Here is an 11,030-nt window from a genome sequence, read left to right as displayed (position 1 = left end):
CTCCCTCCCCCTCCTCTTTGATTAAGAGGCCTTTCCCTTGCAATCAATTGGCTGCATTGCTTTTGATGTTCATTTTGTATGCCAGTGCCTTCTGAAGGGGATTACAGCAGGAACGGAGATGAGAAACATTAGATACTCCCCCCCCTTTTTTTGCAAGCTATGCCATTTAACCAAACACCCATCTGGGCTCCTCTTTAATCTTAACACTGCACCAGATGCATTGGGAGGAAATGTTTACTGCCATGTTAAATCCAAAAGGAAACGGCGGGCGTAAGGTGGCATCTTCTATTGTAGCAAAGTTCAATCAGAGGTATGCCCACCATAATGGGGAACGTAAACACAAAGGAAAGAGCATAAGGGGGATCCAAAATGCACTATCAGAGATTTCCAGGTTATGTAGGCAAAAAGTCCAATCTCACAGCTTTGAGAGCTTTCTTGATATTGTTTTATGGCTCCAATCTCCAATTTTCAGCTTAGCTATTTGGAACTTGCTTCAAGTGTGGTCAATAAAAGGTAGCAGCAGCTAGCCTACCCATTTCAATTTCTCTCCGTTGTGATTTTCTCCTGACATAGACACATTTGTGTTCAGTTTTGCCTAATATACAGATTTTTGCAAAGCAATTTCCCCTGATGCAATTCTTTTGTTGCACACTGTTTCACCATTTTTATGCACACTTCATTCTAGCATATGCATTTTTGCACACATTACTTGACTGGAGAACTGCATTGCAAAATTCAAAGAAGTGTGAATTTCAAAAAATGACTGTGTTTTGATTTGCAGGTTGTTCCGGGGGAGTGTAAATCAGGTAGATTTGCCTTTAAATCTGAACTGAATCTAATTTCCCTTCATTCCTAGAAGGAGGTGCAAATCAAAAGAATCATAGAAATGAGTGGCTAGTCTTGAAAACTCATCTTGAATTGATTCAGACTCCTACCCTCAAATGTCTGCAATAGGGTTATTGGGTCTTTGGCTGCAATCTGTTTTTCTGTGGAAAGAGGTCTATGGAGATTTCACCTTCTCCCCCATGTCTGGTAGGCTGGGGGGCTGTAATATCCTGAAGGCAGATGATTCTGGCTCAATGTAATTAGCAGAGATGCCCATATTGCAGAGACCTGGCCTGGGAGCTTGGTTGTAGCGGAAGATCAGGCCCCATGACAGTTAAATAGCACTAGTCCAGTGGATTGACTGCAATAAGAAAGACCAGCTGCCCTCCTCTTCATATAATCCAGGTGCAGTCAACACGATGCTCTTCAGATCTTGTTGGACTGCAGTCCCCATCAGCCCTAGATAGCCAGTGGTGAACAGACTAACTCCCTCAACACTAGAATTCAGCCTAAAAGCTTGAATAGCAATCATGCTTTGGGTTCTGTTGCTAGAGACCATCAACCTCATAAAACTCTTCAAAAAGATAATTAGTGTTTCAATTAAATGGCCTATCATTGTTCTAAAACACTCATGCAAAAATTATCATTCCTTTCTGTGCTTCATAATTGCTCTGTTATGTGTCTGTAGAAGCACCAATCATTTGAGGTACAGGCGAATCTATTAAAAAATATATTTGATAACCAACCCACCCCTTATTGCTTAATTTTAGTTACCGCTTTGGGACTTGATATTCTATTTTTCCCTTAAAAAAAAGAAAGAGTAACAGTTCCAACTGCATGAACTAGATTCTAGCTGTCAAAGATTGCTATCATAATGTTCAAATCTAGTTTGTTGAAGCGTTGGCAATAGTATCATCTATCTGTGTGGGATTCTATCCTATAATCCTATGATTTCTGAGGATCATAGGTGTGCTGGGCACAGCAGTATGAATGAATTTTATTATTACGGTCACAGACCAGTTCCGGGTCACTAACAATATCAGAAAAATCATAAAACGCAACAGGATACATTGAATTGCAATTGGCTACGACAGAGACAATTCAGATATATATATATATAAAATCTTGATCACTAAAATATAACTTATAATTATCATTTAAAACCTTAATCATTTTGGTAGTACAGCTTGCTCCCTACGTTTGATGGCAGTTGCACAGAATTTGGCCACCCTTGGCATAATCTCCAGTTTCTTGTTTATATCGGGCACAGCAGTAGCTAAACACAACAAGACATAAGATCAGTGCTTTTTTTCTGGGGGTACACATACCCCTAAACATTTTGTGAATCTAAGTTTGGCCTCATTGAGGGGCAGTATTTCAATGTGAGTAGGAAAATGAGAGTATAGCCCTAAACATATTTTTTTTAAGAAAAAAAGCACTGCATAAGATCACTAGTTTTCTTGGACCAGCTCAGCATGGCTCAGAACACAATATCTCAAGGATCACCTTCCCCCTAATGAACCAACCTGGATCCTGCAATCATCATCTGAAGCCCTTCTTCATGTGCTTCTTCCATGACACGTCCAGAGGGTGGCAACACTGTAGCACCCTGCTTGTGGTTAACGCTTAGCTGGAATGAAATATTCAACGCAGCAATAGAGAAATTAAAATAATAATTTATTTGTCAGACAAATAAATGAGAGGCTCAGTGGTATATGGTTACCAAGCTCTGGCCTGGCCTCTTGCCATCCTGGCCAGCACTTATATTCCCTTAATCCAGCCCCCTTTGCTCCTCCTGTGGCTGCCTCTGTCCAATCAGCCTGGTTGAAATTCCTATTGGCTGTTTGGTAGAACCAATCACAAAAGATACACCCACAAAAGATACACCCACTTCCTTGCCCTTATAAGGGAGACAAAGAGCTATATATAAATGACAAATAAGTAATAATATATCTTACATGGAATCTTAATTACCAGCTCACCTCTTGCCCTCCTTGCCCTATTGCCTTCTAAAACAAATGTTTAATCTTACATTTTTATGTTCAACAGATGTCAAGGATCTTGAGTTTCACATCAATATTGAAAGATTTCCTTCATTTGAAAGTTTCTAAACAAATGCCTGACAACCATATATATCAAGAGTGCTTGGATGGCGTCTTCTGTCTAGCAGGGGGGCTAGGCTGGTGGCTGACTTAATTTCAGGATAAATACAACTCTTACAACCATATGAAATAAGAATCTAGCATTCCTTAAATCCTTTGCATAATTACATTTAAGCCAATATATTTAAGCTAATATATTTCATTCACTTATCATAGGTAGCCTTTTAAAAGAATAAAGCCTTTGTAAAGTAAAAAGGAACTCAGTAAAAAACAGCTTTTAAAAAGAAGCCTCTTCAGTTTACACCTCCCCCCTTTCCCCCTCCTTTCCCAGCCAGCTAGATGCTTCTCCCATTAGCTCTTCCCAACAGCTTTTTTAACTCTCTCAGTTTAAGAAAGAAACAGCTTTAGAAAATTTCCCAAAAATGCTCTTTTTTTCTTCTAGCCAAGCCAGTTGCCTTTTTCACTGCTCTTGGCCTTTCAACCTTAGAAAGAAGATCTGGCTCATTTTACTGGGAGGCACATTGGTATTATTTTACTATTTACCCTTGCCTTTAATTGTGTTTTCTCAGTCTGCAAGGGCAGCATATGTAATTCTCCCTTTTTATGACTTTGAGAATTGTTTTTCTGCTATAAATCAGTGGGGCCCCCTTGTCTTAGGAGAAAAACCTCTTGCCAAGGTTCTTTCTGCCTGGCATGAAACATTTGAAAATCCTTTTTTTAAGCTCATTTTTAAATACAAGCCTTGATAAAATATAGAAGCTCTGATAAAAAATGCAGGCTTATGACTAGATGCCTCAACACAAGAACAGGGCCTTTTCTGTGGTGGCCTCCCACTTGTGGAATGCTATCTCCAGGGAGGTTTGTCTGACACCTTCTTTACATATCTTTAGGTGCCAGGCAAAAACATTCCTCTTCTCCCAGGTCTTTGGCTAATGAAACGGTCTATGGCCTTTTAAACTGGGAGGAGGGGTTATTGTTTTTGTTTGTTATTATGGTATGTGTTTTGTATTTTGATATTGTAAACTGTCCTGTGATCTATGGATGAAGGTTGGCATAGAAAGCTAACTAATTAACTAATTAATAATAAACATTTCTAGGCATACAGCTGTAGCAAATCAAAATGGAAGAGAAAAGACGGGATGAGGACTAGTTAGCTACTAAGCTGGTTTTGTTCTCTCCTGGATATCTACCATGAACTTGACAGCTTGTTCAACAATACTCCAGAGTTGTTTACTGCCTTTTCCATGTAATGAAATCCATATTTTTCTTGCTTAAAACATGGTCTTGCAAAAAGCATAGGAATGGATGACATGATCAGTTTTAGTTTCTGTTATTTCCCCCTCTCCATTCCCCCCCCAACCTTAAATTCAGTCCATCTTATTTCTGCAGCGCTCTGCAGTTTGTAGCCAGTATACACCACACAGTGGGATAATATGCATGGTGTTCTTCTGAAAAAGAATAACGTTTTTAAAGCCACTCCAATTTCCTGAGACTGGGAGTAGCCTCTGCCTGTTAGAATAGGAACATACTGTAGCTGTCATACCATCTCTCAGTTTAGGAACCTAAGAACACCCAGCAAGACTTTTCAATTTAGGAAAGATACCACAGCTCATCCCCAGATGAGCATTTCACTTCCCCCCTTCAGACTGTAAAATCTAACTAATTTTTCTTTTTTTAAAAAAAGAATATTTATTAAAGTTTTCAATAGTAATACAATAAAAATCAAAAAGAAAAGAGAAAAAGAAAAAAATAACAAAAATACAAAAATGAAAATAATTAAAAACACACAAAGTTTCCATTACTTATTTTCCATTAACTTATTTCCCAGACCTCCTCATACTTCCCTTTTTTGTATTCCAATTCAAATTGTTAGTTCAGCAAATCCTTATCAATAATTTTTAACCTATTTCTAAACCTTTTTTTCCATATTCTCTTAGGGCATTACAGCTGGAAACCACTTAATTTCTATCCAACATCATTCTAACATTCATTAATTTTACAATATTTCTGTAGATAGTCTTTAAATTTCTTCCAATCTAAAATCCAACTAATTTTTCAACATGATAATATTGGTGGTTTTGTTGTTGTTGTTTGCTGTGACTGTTTCTATGTGGACATAGATTAAGAACATAAAACTAGCCTGCTGAATCAAGCCAGCTGCCCACCTAGACCAGCATTCTGTTCTCACAGGGGCCAACCAGGTTTCTGTGGGAAACCCTCAAGCAGAATCTGAGTACAGTGGTACCTCGGATTACATACACTTCAGGTTACATACGCTTCAGGTCACAGACTCCGCTAACCCAGAAATAGTACCTCGGGTTAAGAACTTTGCTTCAGGATGAGAACAAAAATCGTGCTCCAGCAGCGCAGCGGCAGCAGGAGGCCCCATTAGCTAAAGTGGTGCTTCAGGTTAAGAACAGTTTCAGGTTAAGAACGGACCTCCAGAATGAATTAAGTACTTAACCCAAGGTACCACTGTACAAGAGCATTCTCCCCTTCCATGGCTTCTAGCCAATGGCATTCAGAAGTATTGCACCCTTCAAATGCTGAGACAGGGCATAGACATTGTGGCTAGTGGCTAGTTTCTGCCAGCCAGTGTAATATTGTCTACAGTGATTGGCAAGCACTTTCCAAAGCTCCAGGCAGGAGTCTCTCTTAGTCCTACGTGAAGCTCTTTAGCAGGGTAAACATGTAAGAAATACATTAATATGACTGCAAAAACTCGTCTCCTTTCTTTATTTCGTCGACGTGCTGCTCACAATTTGTTGTTTTCTCCTTCCCTCTTCTTCAGTTTGCCTTTCTGCTGCAAAATGTAGGTGTCGCAACTGTGAACATAATTGCACCCATTCCACAATGCCACGCATATGTACAATTTCATGTGCTTCCCCCCTCCTCCCAAATTGCTTGCTTTTTGTTGATAGTTTCCTGTTGTGCTTACGAGAAGTGTGTTATTCCTCTATAACGTGATGATTCATGGCTTGCATTTCCTCTCCCCCACCTTGACGTCGGCTGCTTTTTTGCAAACAAGAAAATCAAGAAATTGGCAAGAGTTTTCCTTGGCAAGGAACTTCACTTTTGGGTAAGCCTGCAAGGCAAAGCGATTGTGGGACTTTCAACTTGAAGTGGGAAGCATAGAGCATTTGAAGTGGTTTTCCAAGAAATGGCTTCCGTTTTGAAGCGGTGCAATTGCTGAGATTAAATTACTTAGAATGACAGTTGTACTTTATAGAGAAATGTATATATATATATTTCTCTACTGTCTTAGTGTTTGGTAGCTGCTTTGTTGCATTGATGACTGGTGTCAAATTGGTGTGTGTGGCGTTAATGTTAAGTTATAGCACAAAACTAACTGTAATGATGATGTTGGAGAGCTTGATGGGGGGGTTAGGATTGTGTGCAGTTTCTTTTTTTATTATTATTAAATATTTTCTTGTTTTACAGAAGTATGTGTAATGTCTCTCTTATTTTTTTCCATGCAACCTTTTTACAAATCAGTTTCATTTGTTGAGACATTAGGAAGAAAAGGGGGAGAGGGGTGGAGGGGGGAAAGATGGGTGGGGTTGGGGTTGGGTGGCGATGTTTCTATTTTGCTTAATGTATGTAGGGTTTGGTGTCAGCATTGCTCGTGCTGTTCATTTGTGTTACTTTGGTGGTGAGGGAGGTTGGGGTAGGTCTAGGGTGTGGTTGTTCATTTGTGATTGGCTGTGGTGATCTTTGTTTTCATGTGTGAGTGGGGTGGGTGGGTGTTTTGGATCAGGTTAGCCATATTGATTTGTACGCTGTTGGTGGATTATTTTCATTGTCTTGTTGGGCTGTGTCTGTGATAAAGGGGAGCCATACCGGGGTAAAGGCGTCTTCTTCTGTTTGTCCCTGTGTCAGTTTCAGTTTATTGGTTATTTTTTCTAGTAGGACTGTTTCCCATACTATTTGGTACCATTGGTCCATGCTTACTCCTGACAGGTCTCTCCAGTGTCTGGTTATGGTGCGTCTGGCTGCTGAAAGTAGGTGGGTTATGAGTTCTTTGTGGTGTAAATGGGCATTGTTGTCTTGGAAGATGTTTAGTAGGGCCAATTCTGGGGTGATGTCTAATACTTGCTCAGTTATTTTACATATTTCTCATATGGCTGTGTGCAGTTTCTCTCTGCTAACCTCTGCCAGTAGAGAGGAGCACTGCTGGGGAAGGGGTGCTCTGCTGTGATGGAGACCCCATGCTTCACACTTGGTGGTTGGGAATAGGGATGGTGAATCTCTCAATTTCAGTTTCCACCAATTTCTCATTTTTCTGACCCTTAGGCTCTGTTCTGCACCTGTCTACATCAGTTTGTGATTCGTATTGTTATTTTAAAAAAATATTCTCAGCACTTTAGTGCAATTTCCTCCCAATACATCTGTAGGAAATTTTGCCTAAGTACAGTGGTTCCTCAGGATAAGAACTTAATTTGTTCCAGAGGTCTCTTCTTAACCTGAAGCAGTTCTTAACCTGAGGTGTGCTTTTGCCAATGGGGCCTCCTGCTTGCACTTATTTATATCATATTTTTAACCAAATATTCTCGAATGCTGCCAAATAAGCTTAGATTTAGTGGAAATGAGCCAACCATGAGATTGTTTGGTCATTTAAATCACAAACAGACTTCTAGCAGAATCAAAGTATTCCAGGGGGTCCACATCATGCCTGTTAAAGCACTATTTTGAAGAGGGCTTTGCACAGGGTTTTATCGGCACTGGCAATCAAATTTAAATGAGCCAGTGTTTTGCCTGCTGCCTACCATTGCTCAGAGTACTGCTGTTGTACAGCTTCCAATAGTGAATTGAAAGACAGCCACTGATGAAGGCAGTACCTCATGAAAAGTGGAAGCTGGCTTTGCTGCTGGCCAAGGTGCATTGAAGGTGGATCAATAGATCTGCTATTTAAAGGGTGGGAGGCCTGTGGACCTCCAGTTGTCAGAGGACTGCAGCCCCCATCATCCCTGACCATTGTCAGGTATGCAGGCTGAGACCCTATCTGCCCACGGACTGTCTTGCCCGAGTGGTACATGGTTATCTCCCACTTGGACTACTGCAACGCGCTCTACATGGGGCTACCTTTGAAGGTGACCCAGAAACTACAAGTAATCCAGAATGTGGCAGCTAGACCATAAAACACCGGTCCTGAAAGGCCTACATTGGCTCACAGTACGTTTCTGAGCACAATTCAAAGTGTTGGTGCTGACCTTTAAAGTCCTAAATGGCCTTGGCCCAATATACCTGAAGGAGCATCTCCACCCCCACTATTCAGCCCAGACACTGAGGTCCACCTCTGAGGGTTTTTTGGCAGTTCCCTCACTGTGAGAAGTGAGACTACAGGGAACCAGGGCCTTCTCAGTACTGGCGCCCACCCTGTGGAATGCCCTCCCACTAGATGTCAAGGAAATAAATAACTATCTGACTTTTAGAATCTGAAGGCAGCCTGGTTTAGGGAAGTTTTTAATGTTTGATGTATTATCTCTTTATTATTATTAATAATAATAATATTCTGTTGGGAGCCACCCAGAGTGGCTGGGAAAACCCCGCCAGATGGGTGGAGTATAAATAAATTGTTATTATTGTTGTTATTATGTTGTCCATACTGGCAGGGGAGGTGGAGTTCACCACATTGGCTACACCATTTTAGGGGGTTGGTATCTGGAAGGGGTGTTAAATCTGGTTGGAAGACCCTTTATAGATTATGGAGGCTAGCAGGGAGGTGTGAATTGCTTTTATGTTCCAGTTTTAATCTAGGAAGGAGAAGAATTATCAGGCTTTGAAAGCTCACCTCTGGTTTTTAAGAAACCCTGAAGTTTATTTCTAAGACTGTTTTGGGAGAACATTGCAGGCAACACTAATAAACATGGGAATGAGGAGCTATTAAAATACTTAAATTGGTCTGTTTTATGCAGAAATGCCACAGGTCACTAGCCAGTTTGCTCCCCTTCCTAAAATAAAAGGCGTGATCTGAGCCTAGGGTAGTTGTTTTCCCAGTGTACAAAGAAAATATAATATATTTTTAAAATTCTCTGTGACTTCATTATAGTTTGTATCCTACTGGCAGAGACTGGATTTGGCATGAAAAAATCTACATAATTCTCTCGCAGCATTTTTATTAACAAGGTATTTTATTTCACAGAGTTCAAATAAGCACAAAACTATTTGGTAAGTACATTATAATTACAGATTACAGACTAATTGGAGTGTTATTTATGCTGGAAGATTATGTAGTAATTATGTATGATGTTATTATGAAAAGGGGGGAAATCTGGCGAGTGCTATAGAAAGCAATTACCATAAAAATTAGAACTAGATGCCATTTGATTTTATGATGATTCCTACCATATGAAAGAAGAAAGTGCCAACCAAAAAATAAAAATAAATAAATCTGACCAGGTTTGCTTGTTGCAGGGAATGCCAACAAATGTTGTGCACTTTGCAGTGAATTACAATTTTGACATCCACTCTGTTATGTACTGAGTTGAATAGGATCCAAATTGCAGCAGTCTGATTGGCCCTAGAACAACAGGATTCAGAATGCAGCAGTCTGATTGGTCTGCAGGAGCCACCCAATCCAGCTCCAGGTGGAAGTGAATCCGCAACCTGATTGGCCTACAGGAGACTCCCGGAATTAGCCAATCACATGGGCCCACTGTGTAAATAATGTATATAAAGCGGACATTTCAGGGGAACTTCCATTCCTCCTCACTACTGTGAGCTGAATAAAGAGTATGAAATCCACACTCGACTCCGAGTATAATTCACACTCAAACCTTTTTCAGATCTGGAGCAAGAATTTGATTCAGTGGGGTGGAACATATGAATTAATTAAGCAACGAATGCCTCTAAGCCAATATATTATGTCTTCCTTTTCAGGTCCACCTTTAGCACCAACCTATATTTTAGAGGTTAGGGACGTGGGTGGCGCTGTGGGTTAAACCACAGAGCCTAGGACTTGCCGGTCCCTGCTCCTGCCAATCTAGCAATTCAAATGCATGTCAAAGTGCAAGTAGATAAATAGGTACCGCTCCGGAGGGTAGGTAAACGGCGTTTCCGTGTGCTGCTCTGGTTCGCCAGAAGCGGCTTAGTCATGCTGGCTACATGACCCGAAAGCTGTACGCTGGCTCCCTCAGCCAATAAAGCGAGATGAGCGCCGCAACCCCAGAGTCGGTCATGACTGGACCTAATGATCAGGGGTCCCTTTACCTTTACCTTTATATTTTAGAGACCCCCTTACTACATAGCCCCTGTGGACCAGCATTCTCTTGCCACAGTGGCCAACAAAATGGCCCAGGAAGCCCACAAGCAGGACCTAGATGGAACATTACTCTCCCCGTCTGAGGTTTCCAACAACTGGCATTCAGAAGCAGGCTGCCTCCAAGCTATGGAGGATAAATATTTTCATTTTTATGGTGATGATGGTTCAGAGTTACCTTCGGTCAGCAAATGAGCTTCAGTGAAAGTAAATGTGAAGACATACATTTTGGGGCACCCTTTCCCCAGTTAGGGCTTTCTATCTGTCCGCCCTGATGTGACTTCTGATGCCTGTACAGCGGTACCTTGGTTCTCAAACGCCTTGGTTTCCAAAAACCCAGAAGTGTGTGTTCTGGTTTTCAAACGTTTTTCGGAAGTCAAACGTCCAAGGCGGCTGTCAGCTATTGTTTCTGGGCGCCTGCACCAATCAGAAGCCGCGCCTTGGTTTTTGAACATTTCAGAAGTCAAACCGGTTTCCAGAATGGATTAAGTTTGAGAACCAAGGCACCACTGTATTTGGCACTTTTGGTTTTGCTATTTATTTTGCGTTTTTGTTTTTGAGGATTTTTCGGTTAATTTGTTTTTGTGACTTTGTGGAACCCAGTTCAGCTGATTGATTGATTTTGTGACTGCAGAAATGGAGAAAAGTCCCCCATCCAAACAATATCATCAGAGCAAGTAAGAAAATAAATAAATAATAATTTTCATAATCTACAATACTGTCTTATTTATTTTATAGTACAGTACATTAATTATTGCTTTCATTTTATGGATCATTGGTCTCATTAGAGAGGAAAATTCAAGTTAAATTGCTGTTTTAGGGGTTGTTTTTAAAAGTCTGGAACA

This window comes from Podarcis gaigeae (assembly GCF_964106915.1).
Source record: "Podarcis gaigeae genome assembly, chromosome: 7".
Taxonomy (NCBI): Eukaryota; Metazoa; Chordata; class Lepidosauria; order Squamata; family Lacertidae; genus Podarcis; species Podarcis gaigeae.
This window is presented reverse-complemented; position numbering follows the sequence as displayed.